Below are 23,431 nucleotides of genomic sequence, written 5' to 3' on the forward strand. Positions count from 1 at the left end.
CTTCCTGGTATAAGCAAGTTCTTGGGATTATACAAACTGCTGCTTCTGTTTCCAGTCCAGATTTCTAGAAATGAAACTCTGGGCCGCGCTGACGAGCGTCCGCGCTTGTCTGGGACCGTAGCAGAGCCGCCCTGGCGAGCGTCCGCGCTTGTCTGCGACCGTAGCAGAGCCGCCCTGGCCTCCGCAGCTCTTCAGCCCGGTGTCAGGCCCCAGGGGCCCAAGCGGCTGCCGCCGCGACTCTCCGTCCCCCTCCTCAGGAGCACGGGTCCCCTGGCAGGGGGGTGCAGAACGACCCCAGAGCAGGCTCTGCCCGGAGGTGCAGCAGCGAACAGGCCACAGAGACGCTCGAGGCTGCAGTCCAGCCTTCGGAGGACAGGGCTCGGCACGCAGCCCAGCTCCAACCTCTAGGTGCGGCTGCCGGACAGTGTATACAGAGCCATCAAGACAGCAAGCAGAAAGCAAATGGCGGCTCCCACGGAGTGGATTTTCGGCACAGAAACCACAGCCCCGCCAGCAATCCCAATCCACAAACTCTCCCTGTATAAAAATTATTCAAAAAAAAAAAAAAAAGGCGTGGCGCACTGAGCTTTCTTTGCCTCGGGTACTTACAATCCACTGCTGATTACACATTCAGCTTCTCCGCCCGGAGCGAAGCGAAAGAGGCAAAAAATTTGAATGTAAGTTCAAGTTGATTTATTTTTAATTAATTCCACTGATGGTGAAATAAGTCAGATTTCTACTTTGGGAGATAGGACAATACCAGAACAACATTAAAAGCTACAAAAGAAAGAAAAGTAAAATAAAATAAAGGAGTTTTGTCTATATAGTGTAAAATGTCAATGTTACTTCCACTGTAAGAAAAAAATATTCTTAGTAAATGGTATAAAGTTCTTATATACAGTCCATTATAATGCTCTGACTTTATCTGAGACTCTAGTCAGGCCCATCTTTCAGGTTAATCTGTATAAAATAAAATAGATAAGGTATTTTGAAGAAACTAAGCATTTTGCCCATCAAGTGTCTGATGTTTACAAAATATTACTTTAAAAAAATAGCAAATACTTATTTATACACTGCTGATTTTCAGGGTCAGCTTTATGGACATTCCACCACTGAAGTCTCAAAATCCCTACAGTGAGAAGGAAGAGCTCCACTGAGGTTTAGCATTCTGTACTTGCCATCCTGAAATGCTTAATAATAATTTTATCTTTGAATTTTTTTTTTTAAATATAGTCCAAAGGGACAAAGGATCACATGCTGGAGTCTGTCAGTCAGTTAAAGTGTAGTTCACTCTCCAATACTTCTTGTGTCTCCAGGAATTGTTTCCAGACATTCCATCTGCCACTCCCTTAGGCTTTGGTACCCTGATGATCTCTCTCTCCTGATCTTGCCCACTGACCAATGTCACCCTCTCTCCTCAGCAGAGGCCTAGGTGTGGATACAGGGGAATTTAATATGTAATTCCTAAAACTATGAATATAGTAAGATAGCATGCCTATAAATATGTCATATGGAAAATGGGATTTTAGAGATAATTAAGTGTACTAATAATTCACCTTAAGTATTCAAGAAGGAGATTATCCAAATGTGCCCAACCTAATTGGGTGAGGCTTTAAAAAGCAATGAGTTTTGTTTGGTGGGCAGAAGTCAGAGATGTCCAAAGAATGAGGACATGGTGTGCCATCTCTGCACTGAAGATGGTGTAGACAATTAAGAAGGAATGTAGGTAGCCTCTGGGATCTGAAAGCAGCTCTTTCATAATATACCTCAGACCAAAGGAAATAGATTCTGAAAGCAGTCAGAGTAACGGTGGAAAAGGATTTTCCCCAGATCCTCTATATAAGAATCTAGCTTGACCAACACTTGGATTTTAAACTGAGAGGCCAATGGGTGTAGTTTCTAACAGCTAAATTTGTGATAATTTGTTACTTAGCAATACAAAACTAATACAAAACACTTCTACTTTTCCTAAGTTGTCCTTTGATGTTATTACTTTTCAAAAGAGGAAGACAGTTATTCTATAAAATTAATAGTTGGTTACAGTGGAATCTTAAAAGACACATTTTCTGTGTTTAGATGAACCTACAAACACTATTCCTGTATGAAATAATTTATGACAAGGCTAAATAGTTTTATGAATGATAACATTTATAGTCATCTTAAATAAAGATAATAAAATATGCATTAAAACATCAGAACCCTATAGTGTTCTAAAATAAATTCGTAGTCTCATTCATGTCAAGCTCATGTATTTGGTACAGGATATTACAAGACTTAAGAGAAAGATTATAAAAATATAACAGTCTTCCTCTCTGAGGGTCATATTTATTTTGAGAAAGGAACAGAGAGAAAGAAACTTGGTGGTGAGTGTAGGTCAAGCTAATTTGATCTCTGTTTTTTTTGTTTAAACTATCTTTGGGTCTCTTTGAAAACAATCATTTTACTCTGAAGTCCTAGGAGGCCCTTTCGCTTTTGGTTTCTGTGAAAAAGTGTTGGAGGATAAATGGGACAAGGAAGAAGGAAGGATTTGTGCTGGAATAAAAGAAGCTCACTTGAATTTAATGTGTAGCCAGGATCCAAGTGGGCCATTTGGAGTTGATGGAGGTCACACACTGGTGTGTGTCTTGTGTTCTTCACAACTCAGTTTCCCTGCTTTCTGTATATCAACCTTTTCTCCCTGTACCTCTTCAATGTGAGACCCTCCAAAGGCTGATTCAAAATCTTCAAGGAGACCATTCCATTTATTCCCTGGAAGCCAGCAGGCCATTGCAATAGCATATATTCTTCTCTGAGGTACATCGTAACCATAACATTATTAAAATTAAACCTAAATTTACTTTGCTGAAGCATCTGAGTTGTCCAGAAAAAAATTAAATCAATGATAAACTCTGAATAAATGAAATTTAAGTCAAGACCCATATTATTATTTTATATTTAATCCCCAATAGAAGAACATTGATTTAACCTTTTTTTTTAAATTTGATGTCACTCAGCCAGGAGACCCTTAAACACAGCTTGCTACCAACAATTATTTATGCTCCTTTTCTGAAAAGCACCTAATAACTGCTAATTAAGTCTTTTGTAGCCTGACTCCGAACTAATTAGGCTTAATTGAGCCTGCTTGTGCATTAGCTATTGCAGCTTTTGTCCTGGTAATCAGGATTTTAGAGCACACTGAATATTCACTCAATCTGTTTGCTTAGACTTCTCTCTACTGGACATTCTCCTACAGGCCTTTGTCATTTCTTAATGGGCAATAGTTAGCCACTCTCTGCTTTAAAAACTAGGAATGGAAAAACCATTTGACCCAGTTATCCCACTCCTTAGTATATATCCACAGGATAAAATCAGTCTACTACAGTGACATAGCCACATCAATGTTCACAGAAGCTCAATTCACAATAGCTAAGCTATGGAACCAACCTAGGTACCCATTAACAGATGAATGGATAAAGAAAATGCGTTATATATACACAATGGAATATTACTCAGCACAAAGAAGAATGACTTTATAATATTTGCTGGTAAATGAATGGATCTGGAGACTATCAAATATTTGATTATTTGATTCATCAAATAATCCTTTGATTTTACAAAGTTAAAATCCTTCTTTCAGGTACTGTTAGGTATGGAGAGCCAAATCAGGCAGTCCTGATTACAAACATCTATAAAACAAAATAAGCAAAATTCTCTTCAGAATTCTATCTTACCTTCAGAAACTAATCTTTCTCTGGGTGTGCCACATGGCACAAAAGTAAATCACTGAGGGAAAGGGGGTACAGCTCAGGGGTAGATTGTGTGCTTAGCATGCTAGCATGGTCAAGGCCCTGAGTTCAATTCTCAACACCAAAAAAAAAATAAAGTAATCCATAAAGGTAGTCATAATTTAAACAAAACACAAAAATAGTGCCATTGGTATAACTAGCTTCCTCGGTTCAAAGCATATATAAAACCATATCTTTTCAATATTCAAAGTAATCTAACTTATAGGAGACAATGTCATGGAAATAATCCCCATTTCCATGATTGAAAAACTCACTCCCTACCTGAGGATCTTTAGTTCATATTCAAACATTCTGCCTTAGTTCCTCACACTTACCCACAAGGGTTGGATGGCTGGGTCAGAGGTATGTCTAACCTCCCCTGCATTACAGTGCCCCTGGTTACACTGCCACCCTGGTCATCTAGTCTAGGTTTGGATTCAGATTCCTTTTCTAAGTGACTGCCTGGGGACACTCAGAATCTTTTCCTGACGGAGGCCTTCAGCTAGCCCGGCTCAATACAGCTGAAATATCCTAATAACATTATACCTTTGGAGGGAAGGAATGTGTGCCTGAGGGTTTCAATCCTGGAGTACCTAGAAACATAATAACTCTATGGTCATGAAACCAGAGAATAAGTTGATCAGGTGACCAATGTTAACTTCACCAACTAAACATCTATATTTTTTATTAAAGAAAGATCTCAAATCAACAACTTAATTTTCTACCTTAAGAACTAGGGGAAAAAAAGGGCTTGGGGATGTAGCTCAGTCATAGAGCACTTGCCTAGCATACAAGAGGCCCTGGAGTTCAATCCCTACCACTTCAAAAACAAAAAGAACAACAACAACAACAACAACACATACACACACTCTTCCTCTCTTTCACATACACACAGACACATACACACACACACACAACTAGAAAAACTGATAAATCTTTAGCTAGACTGAGGGATGAAAACAAAATTGAAGACTCAAAACTATAAAATCAAGACTGAAAAAGAGGAAACCACTCTAATTTAGGCTGGGGTGGGTGGGAAGGATGAAAAGAAAACACTATGAACAACTGCATGTCAACAGATTAAGTAACTCAGATGAAAAGGACAAATTACTAGTATGATGCAAAGTACTCAAAATGACCCTCCCCTCACAAAATTAGAAAGTCTGAACAGGACTGTAATGCCTGAGGAGACTGAATTAGTAATTTAAAAATCTCACACAAAGAAAAGCTCAGGTCCAGATTACTTCATTTGGTAAATTTTGACAAATGCTTAAAGAATTAAAGAATTATACTAACCATTCATAAGCTTTTCTGAAAAATAGAAGAGTAGGTTATACTTCTCAATTCATTCAAAGATACCACAAGGAAAACAAATAAGCAAGCAAACAAACAAAATCACAAAAACTACAAAAAAATCCCTACTAACCAATAGCCCTTATGAATATAGATATAAAAATTCTCATCAAAATATTAGCAAACTGACTATAGCAACACATAAAAGGATCATACACTATTACAAAATGGACATTATTCTTGGAATGCCAGGTTGGTTTAAGATCTGAAAACCAATTAGTGTAATATTATAAATTAAGGGCAAAATTAATTTGATTAATCCCCATAGATGCCAACAAAGCATTTGGCAAATATGATGTCTTTTCATGATGAAAATGTTAAACAAAATAAGAATAGAAAGGAATTTCTTCAACCTGTTAAAGAGGGTTGATAAAACCTCACAGTTGTAATACTTAGTGGTGAAAGACTGAATGTTTTCCTCTGAGATTAGGAATAAGACAAAGATGTCTGTTCTCACTAGTTCTTTTTAACACTGTAACAAAGTTTCTAGCCAAGGCAATTAGGCAGGACAAAGAAACAAAAGTCATCCCAGTTGGAAAAGAAGTAAAAAAAAACAAACAAAAAAAACAAACCAAAAAACCCCAAAACCTGTGTATTTATGGATGACAAGATCTTGTGTGTAGAAAATCCTAAGAAATCCATTAAAAACCATTAGAGGTAATAAGCAAGTTTGCTGGATATAAGATCGATGTGCAAAATCAATTGCATTTTTTGCATTAGTACTGAACTTTCCAAAAATGAAATTAGGAAATCAATTCCATTATCATGGCATAAAAAAGAATAAAATACTTGAGTATAAATTTAACAAAAAAAGTGCAAGATTTGTACACTGAAATCTGTAACAGATTACTGAAAGAAACATGTTAGGACTCAGTAAATGAAGACTCCCATGCTCACAGATGAAAAGATTTCATACTGGTAAGATGGTAATACTCCCCAAATGGGTCTGCAGACTCAATTCAATCCCTATCAAAATTCCAACTACTTTTTTTTTGCAGAAATTGGCAAACTAACCTTAAAATTCACACAGACCTCAAGGGACCCAGAAGAAACAGAACAATCTCAAAAAAGACCAAATTCAGAAAACTCAGCAATTTCCAACAACAAAATATATTACAAAGCCTCAGTAAACAAGATGGTGCAATACTGGAAATACATGTAAACATATAGATTCATGAAATAGAACTGAAAGTCCAGAAATAAATTCTTACTTTTATAGTCAATTGGTTTTGAACAAGAGTTCCAAAACAATATAAGGGAGAAAGAATAATCTTTCAACAAATTGGGGTAGAAAACTAAACACCCACATGCAAAAGAATGAAGTTATATTCTTATTATTATTTTTACTATAAACACATGCACATGCAAATAACACAATGGTTCAAAGGCCTAACTGTAAGAGGTTAACAATGAAACTTTTTTTGTACATATATGTGCATATATATGTATATATATATAGTATATATATATATATATATATATATACAACCTTCTCTACCACTGAGATTAAATCCTAATTAAAAGAATATGTATGTCAATTTAAACTGGGCAAAGGATTCAAATAGCTTTTTTTTTCTAAAGAAGATATACAAATCACACATACATAAGCACATGGAAAGAGGCTCACCAACATTGCTCATTTAGGAAATCCAAACTACAGTAAGAGTCTGATTTATAACTTACTAGGATGTCTCTAATAAAAGGATGGACAAATGTCAGTGATGTCATGGAGAAATTACAACCCTCATACATTATTGTTGGAAATGTAAAATGGTGTAGACACTTTGAAAAAGTTTGTCGGTTTCTCAAAAATTTAAACATAGGGCTATGTGATCAAATACTGATAGAAAGAATTTCATTCCTGAGTATATACCCAAGAGAAATGAAAACATGTCCACATAAAAACTTGTAGATGAATGTCCATAGAAGCATTATTAATAATGGCTCAAAACTGAAACAACATAAATTTCCATCAATGATAAATAAATAAATAGAGTTTGGCATATCCATACAATGGCCTATTATTCAGCTGTAAAAAGAAATTACATGTTACAACACAAATGAACCTTGAAAACATTATGCTAAATGAAAGAAGCCAGTCATAAAAGACTACATATTGTATGATTCAATTTATATGAAATATCTAGAATAGGTAAATCTGTGGAGACAAAGCAGATTGGCGGTTGTTAAGGGTTGGTGGTTAAAGCAGGGGGATGGCTATAGGTGGATGAGGAGTAAATACTAATGGGTATGTTTTGGGGGGAGGGGATGAAAATATTCAAAAGTTTTATTGTGATGATAGTTGCCCAACTCTGTGAATTTTGTAAAAAAATCATTGAGTTGTACACTCTAAATGCATAAATTTTATAGTATGTGTTTATCACAATTTTTAAAGAAATAACGTTATCAATGAAGGGCAAATGGAACTCCCATACCTCAGAGATGATACCCTGAGAAAGATAAAATATTACTTTTATAGTATTCTGACTAGGGATGAAATACTTGAAGTTAGGGGGTTGGAGATAGAGGTAGCTCAGTGGTAGAGTGCTTGCCTTGCATGCACAGAGCCCTGGGTTCAATTTCCGGCATACCTACCCCCAAATTTTGAATCTATTAGGAGGAAACAGAAAAGAAGTTGCAGAACTTTCTATAACATAATTGGTCATTATTCTTTTTTTTTTAAAAGAGAGAGTGAGAGAGAGAGTGAGAAAGAAAGAATTTTCTTTTAATATTTATGTTTTAGTTTTCGGCGGACACAACATCTCTGTTTGTATGTGGTGCTGAGGATCGAACCTGGGCAGCACGCACGCGAGGCAAACACGCTACCGCTTGAGCCACATCCCCAGCCCGGTTATTATTCTTAAAAAATTTTAGTGTCAGGACTAAGGATATAGCTTGGTGGTAGAGCACTTGCCTGAGATAAGCAAGGTCCTGGGTTCGATGTCCATACTGAGAAAAAACAGAAAGAAAAAAAAAGCAACTCACTGTGAAAAGAATGCTCTATGTCTTAGATTTAAAGAGACTTCTGATTTTAAGAAGCATCCTTTATTTAAAACTTTAAAATTTTGAGAAAGGAAGGAAGAGCAGCAGAAGAAGAGAACAAAGAAAGAAAAACCGAAAAAGAAAGAAAGATCACGACATTGAATTTGAGGATCCTACCAAATGGTGCATTGTATATCAAGAAAATATGGCGATTAACTTCCTTCTGCCAGAATCATCTTGTCTTGGTCTAACTGCCTTTCTAACATGACAAAGGATTGAAGAACCCTTCTTTCTAAACATTTCTGTTTTCTTGTACAGATCCCTAGTCTCCATCCAATGTGAATGGGAGAATTGGTCATTGTTAAGAATTTGGTAAAATGGACCTACAGACTTCAGCAGGTGGCAGGTAGAACCTGGGCCTTCCCTAGGGCCCGGCTCTTGGGCAGAGCTTCAGTTGCTGCAGGGGTCAGCCGGTGGCTGGATGGAAGGTGGTGTACCCTGGGCATGGTGGCCAGGCGGGTCGGCGAGGCCTTCCTGAGCCAAGCGGAAGCTACAGCAGCAATCTGGCGGGGGCAGGATGAACTCTGACCTACCCTTTGCCCAGGCTCCCTTGCAATTCTGGCAAAGTGAATCTGGCTGGAGTCTCAGCTCTGGCAGGGGTGAGCAGGTGGCTGCATGGATCAAGGCCCCTCTAGAACTCCCACGCAGGTGGAAGAGGCTGATCAGGGCAGAGCGGTGAGCTCCAGAAGAGGTCAGCCAGTGGTGGGATGGACCCGGGCTTACCCTGAGAACGAGCTCCCTGCAGTTCAGCTGGGCGGATCAGGCCTGGGCCTGACCTGCGCAAGGGTCTCCAGGTGGCCGGATGGAATTTGGCTTACCCTTGCCCAGGCTCCTGAGCAGCTGGCTTGGCTGATCTGGCAGGAGCCTGAGCTCCGGAAGGTATTCCCTGTGGGCAGAGGTGGTCGTGGGTCTGGCCTGAGCTCTGTTGGGGGTCAGCCTGTGGCAGGATGGAGCCAGGCCTACCTTGGGCCAGGCTCCCATGCCTGACAGAGAGGCTGACCTGGGCTGGGGCTGAACTCTAGCAGGTGTCTTCCAGTAGGCAGAGTCAGTGCAGGGCGGAGCCTGAGCTCTGGCGGGCCACTGACAGTGGGCGGAGTCATTCCTGGGCTGAGGCGGAGTTCCAGCAGGGGTCAGCCTGAGGCGGGATGGCCCTGTGACTACCCTCTGCCCAAGCTGGCCTGTAGTTCAGCAGGGCGGATCAGGCCTGGGCCTGATCTGCACGGGGTCCCCTGGTGGTGGGATGGAACTGTGCTTACCCTTGCCCAGGCTTCTGCGCAGCAGGACCTGGCTGATCAGGTAGGAGCCTGAGCTCAGGTAAAGTAGGCGGAGTCAGTGCAGAGCTGATCCTGAGCTCTGGTGGGCCACTTACAGGGGGCGGAGTCATTCCTGGACCCATCAGGAGCCCCAGCAGGGCTCAGCCTGAGGCAGGAGCTACCTTTGACTACCCTCTGCCGCCTCATGTCATCCTGGGAGGTCTGGGCGGATCTTGAGCTCCCAAGGATGTTTGCTGATGAGTGAAAACAGTTTTCCTCTGTTGGATATCCCTGAGGACTCCTCAGCACAGGAAGAATGACAAGGCTGTTGCAACCAGCACGACCAAACTTGACATTCCAGCTAGGGGTCAGGACAGAGAATCAGCAGATCATGAACACACTCCGGAAACCAGGGATGCTGTGATGGTACGCAGAAGCCCACAGGTATGCTCGGGCTCAGTCCGCCAGCCAAAAACCCTGTGAACAGGAGGACAGTAACGAACCCTAGGTGGTTAACCAAAGGCAGAATATTTAGGAAAAGCTCGCTCCACCAGATTGGTGTTGATTCTGGAAAGAAGACAATGATGACAGCAGCATGTGGATGCACAAATTCATTTGTCTTGTGTGTTAAGAATAAAGGGCTTGAACCTGGTGTCCTGTCACATGGAGGCTGAAGCAGAAGTATTATGTGTTCAAAGCCAGCATCAGCAACTTAGCAAGTCCATTAGCAATTCAGTGAGGCTCTGACTCGAAATAAAATACAAAAAAAAAAAAAAAGGGCTAGGGATGGGGCTTGGTGGTTAAGCACCCCAGGGCTCCATCCCCAATAAAATAAAAATAAATCATGTGGTTGAACCCAGAGAGGAAGATCCCACTGAAATACATTCAAATAGCTATATGCAGCATTCAGATATTGTGCTCCTAAATCTTTGAGCTCTAAGTAAATAAAACTATGAAAATAAAGAATCATATCCTAATAGGTAAAGTGTATTCTTTCAGAGAGAGGCCAGTGTTGACCAGCTATCTACTTTCCTCATTTCAATTTCTATAAAATCTTACTTCCCGAAGGTATCATGAGAGAAAACAAGGTATAAGGTCATGTTGCAAAATTAGGTCACAACAGTATACATGTGTGAGATGTGTGTGTGTGTGTGTGTGTGTGGGTGGGTGGGTGTATGTGTGTGTGTGTATTTAAATTTTTTATTTGGTACCAGGGATGGAAATTCAGAGGCACTCAACCACTGAGCCATATCCCAAGCCCTATTTTGTATTTTATTTGGAGACAGGGTCTTGTCTCACTGAGTTGCTTAGTGCCTCACAGTTCCTGAGGCTTGGTGTGAACTTGCAATCCTCCTGCCTCAATCCCCCAAGCCACTGGGATTATAGGCATAGGCCATCATGCCCAACCCCAAAGTACCATTTTGGAAAAATAAAAGAAGTCAGGGATTTAGCACAAGAGGTATTCTTCACACAGTGAATTGTAAACTCTGAAGGGTGGCAACTGGGAACTGAGTGACAGAACTCAAAAGAGAGATCAGGAAAGACTTGCATAGATAAAACACTTGATAATGTCACAAAGGTCACATTTCTATTTTTTGGAGAAAGGCATATGATTCTGTAAAAGGTAGTGGGAACATTGTGAAGATGCCTAATGATGTAGTTAAGAACATGAAATCCAATCCCTATCTCAATCTTTCCATCCAAAAAAAACTCCAGATGCTCTGATACACTAAATGTATAAATCATCAAAGTCCAGGAACAAAATAAATGAATGTTTACACAATGGAGGAGGATTTCTAAACCTCAATGTGGAAAGCAAGAAGGCAAAGTTGGTCACTAATGCGAGTTTTGTATGTATATGGAAGTGTAGTGTGTGTGGACATGTCCACACATACACCAGCACACATTGCTCTTGTAGTTTGGTGGTGTTAAAATAAATCTTTGAAATAATCCAATTCATACAGACAGGAAGTAGAACGGTGCTTACTGGGATGAGTTACAGGGAAAAGTGGCAAGAGAGTATTTAATGAGGACAGGTTGAATTTGTGAGTAGAAAAGTCCTGGGGATGGACAAATGATAGTGATGGCTGTATCATAATGAGATTCTCTTTGGTGCCATAGAACCATACTCCTTTTTAAAAAGTTAACATGTTAAATGTCTCATATCGTGAACTTGTACAACTGCAACTGTGTTAATTCTGTTTTTAAAATACCACATATATTCTTTTTTTTAAAGATTTTTTTTCTTAGTTGTTGATAGATCTTTATTTTATTTATTTATCAAAGGTGCTCAGAAAGGAACACAGGGCCTTGGACCTGCCAGACAAATGTGCTTCGGCTGAGCTGCAGTCCCAGCCCACGTGGTAACTTCCTAAAAAAAAGTGTCTGAGATATAATGACACAGGAATATGTTTACAGATATGTAAATGTATTTTTAAGAAATAAAAGACCAGAGGGGATAGGGTTGTAGCTCAGTGGTAGAGTGCTTGGCTAGCATAGGAGAGGCTCTGGGTTTGATCCTCAGCACCACATCAAAATAAATAAATAAAATAAAGGAATTGGGTCCAAATACATCCCCCATTGCCCCCCCAAATAACCTTTAAAAATATATAAAAATCATATAACATGATTGCAATGGACCACATCAGGGTATAATAAAAAACTTTGCCACAGTAACAATGAATGACTTATTTAAATTGAAATTCTTGGGGTAAAGATAGGCATGCACTTTAAATTTTGGCATATTTTCTGAAACTTCTCTGCAGAATAGGTATGACAATTTGTATTGCAATTATCAGAACTTGAAAATTCCATTTTCCAACACGGTTAACATTAGATTTTCTCACTATCTTGATTCCTTGTATTTGATAGGAAAACACACACATGTACTTTATGTTTCCTTTGGATTCCTCTACTGTGATTTGGATTACTAAATTTTTGGTATGTCATCTTTTATAAACAGCAGATACTGGGTTTTACCACTTTTGTAGGCTCTTTGTTTCTCCCTATTGACTTGTAGGAGGTCCCTATGTTATTAAGCTCTCAGAAGCAGGGCAGATACCCACAGAAACATCCCCCCAAAACTGTTTTCTAGCAATTGGCCACAGTTTTGCCTCTTGCAGAGAGCTCTTTGCCAGCTTGACCTGAGAACTTCCCATTACTCTGGCCTCTCAAAACTTGCACAGCCTCCCAATCACCTTGCCCTGTGGACCAAGCCTTGAACATAGGTTGCCTTGAGAATCTTCAACATCTCAACCATAGATACCCTTCACTAAGTGCAGTGAATCATGTAAGCTCTGTTCCCAGGGGAGAGAAAGTCCATACTGCTGTGACAGTTTCCTATGAATAGGTGTCTGCAACTATGCGTATTTCAATATTCACTATTATGTGGTCAAATGGAAATCCTGGAGAAAGTTATGGAGATTTTGTTGAATGGTTTTCATTAACTCAGAAAGGAAAGATAGGAAATAAAAATAATTACTAAAATTTAATCATTCGTTAATAAATAATAAATTTAATTATTAAATAATTATTGAAGTTTCATAAAGGGAAGTATTGAGAAGTCTATAAAAAATGACTTCATTCCAAAACTGCCTTTGTGAAGATGAAGAGTGGCCATAGTATTTCTAGCACTAAGACAAATTCGCCACTGGGATGTAATTGAGAGAGGGCTTCTTTCCACTTGATATATTTTGTATGAATATTCACTGACCTGTGTTGTTTGGTTTTCTGGCATTCCCTCTTATTTGGATTCAGACTTGCCCAGGGCTACCCTGCAATAGGCCATATTCATACCAGAAAGACAGATTACTAAACCCCAGTTAGGATATATAAGTGATACAGATATCTTTCAGTTCATAAGATTCTCATTTTATCTGTAGACACTAAAAACTGTTGAACCATCTCTAGGAAATTTCCAGTTTCCAGGAAAGGAAGATGCAGTCCTTCCTCTCATTCTGTCTGTCTCCCTGGCTGTGGAGTCTGGATGTGTTCAGGGGCTTTTCAAATATTTGACAAGGGCCCAAATTCCCATGATTGTTCAAAGCAAAGGCCTTATAGGAATTGTGCCCTGTTCTCCTTAACCATGCAAGGATACTCCTAGGAAATTTGTATCAGCATAAAGGGACAGTTATGAAAAGAGTGTGAAGTGATAGATTCTTTATTCATTGGTAAATTTTTCTATGATTTTGATTCTCTTTTATATCAAGTGGAACTTACCTGAACTGTCAGTTAAAAATGAGAAACAATGCCACTAAAGCCTAGAGTAGTCAGCTCTTTGCTGCTCTGAAGACAAGATCTGATCAGAACGATTTAAGGGGAGGAAAAAAGTTTCTTTGGGGGCTCACACGTTCAGAGGTCTCAGGCCATTGAGAGCAGACTCCATTCTTTGCAACCTCAGAAGAGGCTGAACATCATGGCAGGAGAGTGTGGCAGAGGGAAGTAGCTGACATGATCATCAAGAAGCCAAGAAAGAGATTTCCACTTTCCACCTACAGGTACACAGCCCACAGCCTTGACCCCCAAGACAGACCCTCTCCACCTGAACCCCACCTGCCTTCAGTTACCAGCCAACTGATCCCAGCAGGTGAGGAGTTCACAGATTGGGTGAAGGCTCTTGACACCCTATTAACTTCTACTATCCAAAGATTCAAAGGAATATTAACAAGAAGAGAAAACAGCCTCCTCCACCCAACACTACACAGCATGGTTGGAAAATATCCAACAGAACCACAAAAGGCTCTAAGGATGTATCCCAAGAGTTGTGACTGGATGAATATGCTACAAAGAAGCCACCTTTGTCAATACCTGCCATGGCCACTCAGTCAAATGAGAACAACTAAGATATTCCTGCACCATCTCTTCCTAATTTTCTCAAAGAAACATCAAATGGTACAAATGCTAAACAGAGGAAAGGGAGAAAAGGCAGATCCAAGGACCAGCTCTCTTTTGTCATCAACTCTGGGTGGCCCAGCTCCCATGGAATTTGACTTGCCTGCTGAACAACCAGTATTAGGCCACCTAATTTGATATTCAGCCAGGGCCTGCCTCAGAAAGGTACTACAGAGCAAATACAGGTGCAGGTTCTCCTTTGATTTCATGCCCTGGAATAATTGTGAGTATCCTTTCTTCCTCAAGAAGAGGCAGATAATAGCCCACCCTCGGTGGACAGCTAACCCTGGATACCATACGTGGTAACAGAAAAAAAAAAGAAAGAAAAGAAAAGAACAACAAAAAGGCTTACTGAACTTTGATCCCTTCAGATGATCCAATTTTCTGCAACCCATACAAGGGATCATGCCAAGGACATGGACTTTGCAGATATTCACTGTCCCCAAACCTCTCAACATGCACTCCACTCCAAAATCCTCTCACCCTGGTTTGGATTCTTGTCAGGAAAATGCCTGGGTGTGTAAACCCATGCTGCGGGGAAATGACTGCAGAGCAGGGGAAAGTCCGGCACTCAGAGTGGAAGCCTCCAGCATCCATCCACTTCCAAGTCAAAGGCCTGGAGATTCTAGGTTCTGGTAGGAGATTGCACTTGTTTGTGTCCCCTGTGGGTCTCTCTGGGCCTTGCGCACCAAGGGTCCCGCTTGGTGCTGCTGTGCCCTCCTGGCCGCTCTCCAAATATCTTCCAGTGTCAGGGACAGGTGGACTGCCCGCGTATTGACGTCAGCGTGCACGGGTCAGCAGAGGAGCTTTCATTCCTGGCGGCATCCCAGGAAGATCCAACCCAAGCAGCAGCTCAGCGGTCATGTTAGGAGGGGAGACCTTGGCACGGAACCCCAAGAAGGCATGTTCTTTTCAACGCATGCGGCCCCAACTTCTTCAGCCCCTGGAAGTGGAGCATGGTTCTCCTGGTGGCCTGTCCAAGGTGCCCTCAGGGCAATCCTGCTCCTTCCAGTGCCCTGGACCCAGCAGCTGTCACTGGCCTGCTGGCACGACCCTGCAGTACCGCTAGGCGGCGCCATCCGCGGTTAGTCGCACCAGGCAGGCAGAGCGCCCTGCAAACCCTTATCCCAGAGCCAGCACTGGGGGCTCCACAGGTGCAGCGAACCTGGGAGGGCTGGAGGGCTGGTGAGCACCAGGAGGACGCAAGGATCATCCCAGGTAGCACCAGCTCCAGCAGCCTTGCTCTCCTGTCCTGTTCCTCCAGGGCCTGACTCCACTGACAGTTGGCCCAGTCAGCGAACTGTCTTAGGTTCCTGGCGGCCCCAGGGAGCCGCTGCTGGGGACAGCTGAGGGCAATTGTGCATCCAAGGCAGCTCGGCAGGTTGGGGGATCTTGGAGCTCAAGAACATGCCACTAACTCTGTCTGGCTGCCCTTCCGTTCCTAGAAAACCAATCTAGGAGATTGAGATCGCTGCACCCCGGGCAGAATGTAGGTTAAGGGCAGGTGCAGGTGGGCCCCTTGTTTTCTAGGGAGGGCAGCAAGGGAGGGAGTCCCTGAACATGGGTGTCAGAGGGAAGGAACAAGAGAGCAAGGGAGCTTCCAGCGCAGTGCACCATCTGCACCAGCCACGCCCCACTATGGCGACAGCGGCTGTAGCACCTTCAGCAGTAGCTGCTGCTGCTGCTGCTGCCAGGCACCAGGTCCAGTCCACAAATACTTTGGGCCTGAAAGTCCAACAGTCCTTTCAATTGTCCTGCAGAGGCAGAAATATCTAGTCAGTAGGGCTGAACCTGAGGGTTCTTCCTCTTGGCCTGCCTCTTGGCTCTCAGACATAAAGCCCTCTGAGACAATGCCGGGGGTTCTTGGGGCAACCCCTGGGTGAAGAGATTGCACCAGAGTGTCACAGCCCCTGCCAAAAAGATGCTTCACAAAGGTCTGTGGCATGAGCGCAACAAGTGACCTGTAGGAACCTGATCATCAGGCTCAACCATGGCTTCCCGTCGATTTCACACATCAGCCTTGATAGAGGAGTGGAAATGTAGACGTTTCTAAAGTTGGATATTAAAAATGGGGAGAGCTCAACATTTTTCTGTGGAGCCCTGAATCCAGAAAGGAGTCGGGAATGAGAGGATGGTATTTATTTCACAGACACTGAAAGAAGTCGGTATTGATTTGCCTCTGACAAATACCAGTAGCGTCATCAGCTTCAATATACCATCAGCAAGAAGTACAGGCAGAAGATTCTGAAGCAAAAATCATAACAGAAAAGACATTAACTTCCATAGAATATAAGGCTCTCGCAAGTTCTGAGCCATTCCTTCTTGATTGCAGTGAAGAGCAGATCACACATGTGCTAATGTTGCTTTTCTGGGAGAAGATGTAAGAGGGAAGACTTTTCTGGAAGAATAGGACCTTCGCCTAACTTCCAAATCAGAAATCAACCATTCTATGAGTCAGCTTTTCATCATTTGAATGAAATACCTGAGGCAACTGACATATGAAGACAAAATGTTTATCTTATGATCTTCTAACCCAAGCACTAAGGATCCTTTGTTTTGCTCCTGTAGAAAGGGAAGCACAACATGATGTAAGCACATGGCAGAGCAAGCTGCTCTCCTCATGAGCTAGGAAGCCCTGGAGCACAGGCCGGGCCTACAATCTCCTCTGGGGGAAATGAACAGTGACCTGAGAACTTCCCATTACCCTGACCTCTCCAGACTTGCACCGCCTCCAAATCACACTGCCCTGTTGATCAAGCCTGTAACATATGTGCCTGGAGAGTCTTCAACATCCCAACCAAACAAAGCTACCCTTCACTGAGTGCAGTTAATCATGAAGCCCTGTTCCTAGGGGAGAGAAAGTAAATACCATGGTGACAGTTTCCTACTCATAGGTGTCTTCAACTCTATGTACTTCAATATTCACTATTATGTTGTCAAATGGAAATCCTGGAGAAAGTTCTGGAGATTTTTGTGAAATTCTTTTCATGAACTCAGAAAAGAAAGATAGGACATAAAAATAATTATCAAATTTAATCATTAATTAATAATTAAATGAACTTACTTATTAAATAATTATTAAAGCTTCATATAGAGAATTTCAGAGAAGACTATAAAAAATTAGTGAATTCCACAACTGCCTTCATTAAGATGAAGAACAGCGGTAGTTCTTCTAGAACGAAGACAAATTTGCAACTGTGATGCCATATGAAGAGGACTTCTTTTCACTTGATATGTTTTGTATTAATATTCACTGTCCTGTGTTACTTTGTTACCTGGCATTCCCTCTTATTTGGATTCAGACTTGCCCAATGCTACCCTAGAGTAGGAAATATTCATACCAGAAATACAAATCAATAAACTCCAGGAAGTACATGCAAAGGATCCACATATCTTTCAGTTCATAAGATTTTCATTTTATCTACAGACATGAACAATCATTGAAATATTTCTATGAAAGTTCATCTTTCCAGGGAAGGAAGATGCAGTCCTTCCTGTGATTGTCTGTCTCCCTACCTGTGGAGTCTGTGCCTGTTCGGGGGATTTTCAAATATTTGACAAGGGCCAGAATTCCTTTGATTGTTTAAAGCCAAGTCATTATTCTAAGTGTGCCCAGTTTTCAATAACCATATAATAATTCTCCTAGGAAATTTGTATCATCATAAAGGGACAGTTATCAAAAGAGTGATAAATACTTTCTTATTTGGTAAATTTTTCTATAATTTTTTTCTTTAGTATTAAATTGAGCTTACCAAAACTGGAAGTTAAAAATGAGTAACAATACTAGTGAAGCCTAGATTTGTCAGCTTTTTCACTACAGTGAAGACCCAATCTGATCAGAATTATCTTAGGGGAGCAAAGTTTATTTGGGGGCTCATGAGTTCAGAGGTCTCAGTCCATAGAGAGCAGGCTCCATTCTTTGGAACCTCAGGTGAGGCAGAACATCATGGCAGAAGAGTGTGGCAGAGGGAAGTAGCTGACAGAATGATCAAGGCATGAAATCAATGCACTCCACTCAAAAATCATCTCACCCTAGTTTCAATTCTTGTGAAGGAAGTGCTGAAGTATTTGAACAATACTCCCGTGAAATGACTGCAGAGCAGGGGAAAGTCCGGCACACAGAAAGGAAGTGTCTCACATCCATCCACTTCGGAGTCAAAGGCCTGGAAATCCTAGGCTCTGGCAGAAGAGTGCACTGGTTTGTGTTCTCCATGGGACTTTCTGGGCTTTGCGTGCCAAGGGGTCCCCTTGGTGGCTGGTATGCCATCCTGGCTGCTCTTCAGATACTTGCGGGTGTCACAGGACAGGCGGACTGACAGCCCAATGACGTCACCACGTGCCAGTCATCCTAGGGGCTTCCTGACCTGGTGGCATCCCAGGAAGATCCAACACAAGCGGCAGCTCAGTGGTCACGTTAGGAGGGGAGACCTTGGGACCGAACCCCTTGAGGGCATGTTCTTTTCAACACAAGCGGCCCCAACTCCTTCAGCCCCTGCAATTGCAGAGTGGTTCTGCTGGTGCCCTGTCTAATGTGCCCTCTGGGCACTCCTGCTCCTTCCAGGGCCCTGGACCCAGCTGTCACTAACCTGCCAGCACCCTGCAGTACCGCTAGGCGGCGCTGCCTGCAGTTGGTCGCACCAGGCAGGCCTAGTGCCAGAACACCCTGCCTCCTGGCGCCAGCCCACTGTGGACTCTGCAGGTGCAGCGAACCTGGGAGGGCTGGAGGGCTGGCGAGCACTAGGAGGACGCGAGGACCAACACGGGTAGCACCAGCCCCAGCGGCATTGCCCTCCCATCCTGCTCCTCCAGGTCCTGGCCCCGCTGAAAGTTGGCCCAGTCAGTGAATTTGCCTGGGTTCCCAGCAGCCCTAGGGAGTGGCCACTGTGGACACATGAGGGCAGTGGAGCATCCAAAGCAGCTGGGCGGGTTATGGGAACTTTGAGCTCCACCACCTCCTACCACCAGGTGCCCCTCCATTCCTAGAAAGCCAGTTCTGGAGATCATTGCAACCTGGGCAGAATGAAGGCTAAGGGCAGGTGGGTGGATCTGTTGCTTTTTAGTGAGGGCAGCAGGGAGAGAGTACCTGAACATGGGCGACAGAGGGAAGGAGCAAGAGAGCAAGGGAGCTTCCAGCATGGTGCACCCTCTGCACCAGCCAGGCCCACTTTGGCGGCTGCAGCTGCCAAAGTATTGTTCAAATACTTCACATCATTCACCTCTGAACATTCCTCCATTAACTCAAATGAGCTTTTCAGGCACACCTAATCTCCAAACCACCACATGCCACGCCATAAAAAAGGTTATGTCCATCTCATTAAGAGTCCTCCTAATCTTAACAGTTTTGGCAACAGGTTGCAGTCAGCCAGGGTCAGCTTGCTGCTATGTAGAAATGGCACCTAGGAGATGCCTTGATCTTCAGATCTGGTCTTCTGGAAGGAGAGATGCCAAGTCATTGTCTAAAACTTTCAGAACTTTTAGGAACCCCTTCTGGAGAGATGATCACTGAAGTGCTGAGTTTTAATTCTGAAGGAAACTTGGCAAATATGACCAGCCCAGCTGTGTTACACTCAGAGTTCCAAGCTGCCAGTTTTGGGTACTTGGAAGGGCACGGCACAGCCTCCAGAAATTGTTCAGTCTCATAGGTATGCATGTGCACTCCTGTGCCATACACCCCGAATGGGAGCAGCTCTTCTAGGCACAGCTTTTGCACTTGGTTGGTTGGTGTCAGAGGTGGTGATGTGGAAGGTGAGACTCCCTTTAGCCAGAGCATTGTTGTCTGGAAAAAGGAGAGGTTTGGCCCCATCAATGCCAGTTTTAACAATTCAACATGGTTATTCTACAGGTGTGGTTGTGTTAGGGACCAAATATTCACAATTGCTGAAGGAGATAGAAGGGGCTGTGGCGAGGGCCAGGGGAATTCTGTCCTGCAAATCCAGAGCTGTCTGCCCCTTAATCACCACACAAGCCCAATTAGACCATCTCCCTGAAGACTGGACCTCTCCACCTGATCAGAGCACACCACACTCTGCTTCTCCAGCTCTGTCTAAACTCAGACATTTTCTGGAAAAGGAAGTCATATTTAGAAACTTGTTATCTTTCCAACATACATAATACATTTAAAATTGTGGCATGGACAGGAAAGTCAATTGTCTCATCAATGTATCGGACAGGACAACACAGACAAAAAGCACTAAAGTACTTGCACTATTTATTTTTGTGTAATTTTAAAGCAAGGCTGGAGTTGTGGCTCAGTGGTGGAGCACTTGCCTAGCACATGTGAGGCCCTGGGTTCGATCCTCAACACCACATAAAAATAAATGAATAAAATAAAGGTATTGTGTCCAACTACAACTAAAAAATAAAAACATAAAATTTAAAGCAATGAATTGTTCAATTTTCTTTAAAAGTAGTCCATGATTTTATATATCTTAATTTTTCAAAAATTTGTGGCTCAGTATCTTTGGATGCTCCAAGTGGCTAGTGACTTTCTGGCATTCTGCATGAATGCCAAGTTCAAACAACAGTTTTAGATAAATTCAGATACTTACACTCCAAATCTATGCCAACATATGCATTTAAGAGTACATTTAATGGGGCTGGGGTTGTGGCTTAGCCTTAGAGCACGCACCTAGCAAGTGGAAGGTCTTGGGTTCGATCCTCAGCACCACATAAAAATAAATGAAATAAAAGTATTGTGTCCAACTACAACTAAAAAATAAATATTTTTTTAAAAGAGTACATTTAATGAATGTTCACAACACAAAAATTGATAAACTGAGTACATATGTTCAAACATCTCACTGTATGTAATAAATATGTATAATTATTTTGTGTCGATTTTTAAATGTTTCCAAAAAAGAAAATAAAGGGATAAAATTATAAAAGTACTTTCAGTACTCTCAACAAACCCTGTAAAGCAAAGGGGAAAAAATGAGTTCTCTAGCTGGGGATGTAGCTCAGTAGTAGAGTGCTTGCCTAGCATGCAAAAGCCCCTGGATTTAACACCCAGTACTACAAGGGGGTTGGCATGGCAGGGGGCTCATTGTCTCTAATTCTTTCCTCCTCAAACACAGAGTTTTTGACCTTTATTCTATTTAGTAAATTGATATTCTCTTTAATATCACATATTAAGCCAAATTGCATGTGTGGGTAGGCATATTTCCAGGGAGCATACACCAACAGGAAATCCCTCCTCTGGAATTCCTTCCTACTGCACTTCCCCAACTAATGGGAACTCTCCAGGTGTCCCTTAGCAGGCTGAGGTGGACAGCAGGTGTCTAATATCCATTTGAATGCAGATCTTAACATAATCATATCATCTCAATGGCTTGCTGGCATCACCTTTCAACCAAAAATGCCATGCATCATTACTACTTGGCTATGGCTCTTAGAAAACACTGCTCAGCTTAGCTGAGCATCATGGCCCCTCCCTCACCTCTCAGCCCCCAGAGATTCTCCTCCAAACCCTGGTGACCCATGGGGGCTCATAGATTCTATCTTCATCATTCATCTTCATCTGTCAACTTCCTGCTGTCACCTCTACCAACTCCCCTGCTCTCCCAACATCTCTCACCTGGGCAGCTGCAAGGGCCTTGGGGTTCTCCCTGTGTCTCTCTTCATAGTGGCCAAGATCTCCAGCACAGACTCTCTCTCTCCTAGATCAAAACTCCTGGAAGGTGCCCTACTGTACTTAAGATAGAGTCCCACTCACTGAGGCAGGCTACCTGGGCCTTGCCCACCTCCCCATCATTCTCCTGTACCCTTCTCTCTATCCCCTGCACAGTTCAGCCTTCTCACACTCAGGGGACTTTTGCCCCACATTACCTCTCATCCCCAGTCTGCAAATAGGGATAAACATACCCCCACTCCATAGGGAGCTTATAGATGTATAATAGGCCATCTGTACATGTCTCAGGGCAGAATGCGCACCATGAGCATAGCCCTCCATGCATCTGCCATTACAGATGGAGCTTAAAATGTTTGCTCAATGAATGAGTTAAAGAGCCACTGCAAGGCTCACACAGGCACCACAGGGGAGAAGCTACTTCCACACAATGCTGGAGAAGAAGGCAAAGCAGAGAAGCCAGCAACAGCTGCAAAACTCAGATCAGCAGTGGAAGTCCACAGTACTGGCGATCAACCCTCCAGTAGGCCATCACCCATTGCTCCTCTCCTCAGTCCCCACCTCAACCCAGGCACTTGGTGGGTCCCACACTCAATGTCCTCAGTTGCCCCCCCACACTCTTCATTCCAAAATAGGAGAAAGACAAAAGAAGGAGCTAGCCTTTAATGACAGCAACAACAGTCACTAAGACAGCTACTAGGAGACAGGCGGTGTTCTAAATGGCTGGCATGCAATTAATCATCCATTCTGCTTCCTCAGCAACCCTCCCAATATAGTATGAGTGTTATTATCTTTTTATACATGAATTGCTTTGCAGTGATATTAATCCTGCAAATACTAGCTACTTTTCAAGATAAAATATCAAATTTGTAAGGAACATGTGGGAAAGGTGGTGGCCCACCCCAACAAGGTGGTAAGCCAACCTTCTTCTTTTGATATATTTACTTTCCTGGTGGGATTTGAGTTGTTTGTGTGTGTGTGTGTGTGTGTGTGTGTGTGTGTAGGGGATTGAACCTGGTGGCATTTAACCATGGAGTCACATCCCCAGCCCTTTCTTTTTCTTTTTATTTTGAGACAGAGAGTTTCAATAGGTTGCCTAGAGTCTCACTAAATTGCTGAAGCTGGTTTTGAACCTGTGATCCTCCTTTCTTAGCCTCCTGAGTCACAGGGATTACAGGCATGAAACACCATGCCCAGCATGGGATAGGATCTTGAGGAGATAATTTCAAAATAATGTTAATGAATTTAGGCTCTCTGAAATCCCAAAGTAGAACCCTATGTACCCTCAGGACACTGAGAGAGCAATTACCACATTCAATATTACATCGAAACAGTGAGCTGTTCACAGAAACTGCTAAACATCCACCATCATACCCAGAACAAGTATTTTCTGCTCCCTTCTGTGGATGCTCCAGGTCTGATGCCTAGATAGCAACTCACACTCCTCTGTGGAAGGCACTTCCATTACATGAGGGTGACACCAAGGGCAAAGTCAGAGTAAGGCC

General features: G+C 42.5%; 1 long non-coding RNA gene across 1 annotated transcript in view; it reads left to right on the plus strand.

Moving 5' to 3' along the window:
- Nucleotides 1-23,431, plus strand: part of LOC131425031 (uncharacterized) — a 54,538-nt gene that overhangs the window by 12,727 nt on the left and 18,380 nt on the right. Inside the window, exon 2 of the long non-coding RNA XR_009228831.1 lies at nt 1-23,431. This exon is cut by the window's right edge and continues 18,380 nt beyond it. This is a non-coding gene — a long non-coding RNA (uncharacterized LOC131425031).

This window comes from Marmota monax, unplaced genomic scaffold (assembly GCF_021218885.2).
Source record: "Marmota monax isolate L192 unplaced genomic scaffold, Marmota_monax_Labrador192_F-V1.1 WCK01_AAM20220418_F8-fsc01016, whole genome shotgun sequence".
In the NCBI taxonomy this organism is placed as follows: domain Eukaryota; kingdom Metazoa; phylum Chordata; class Mammalia; order Rodentia; family Sciuridae; genus Marmota; species Marmota monax.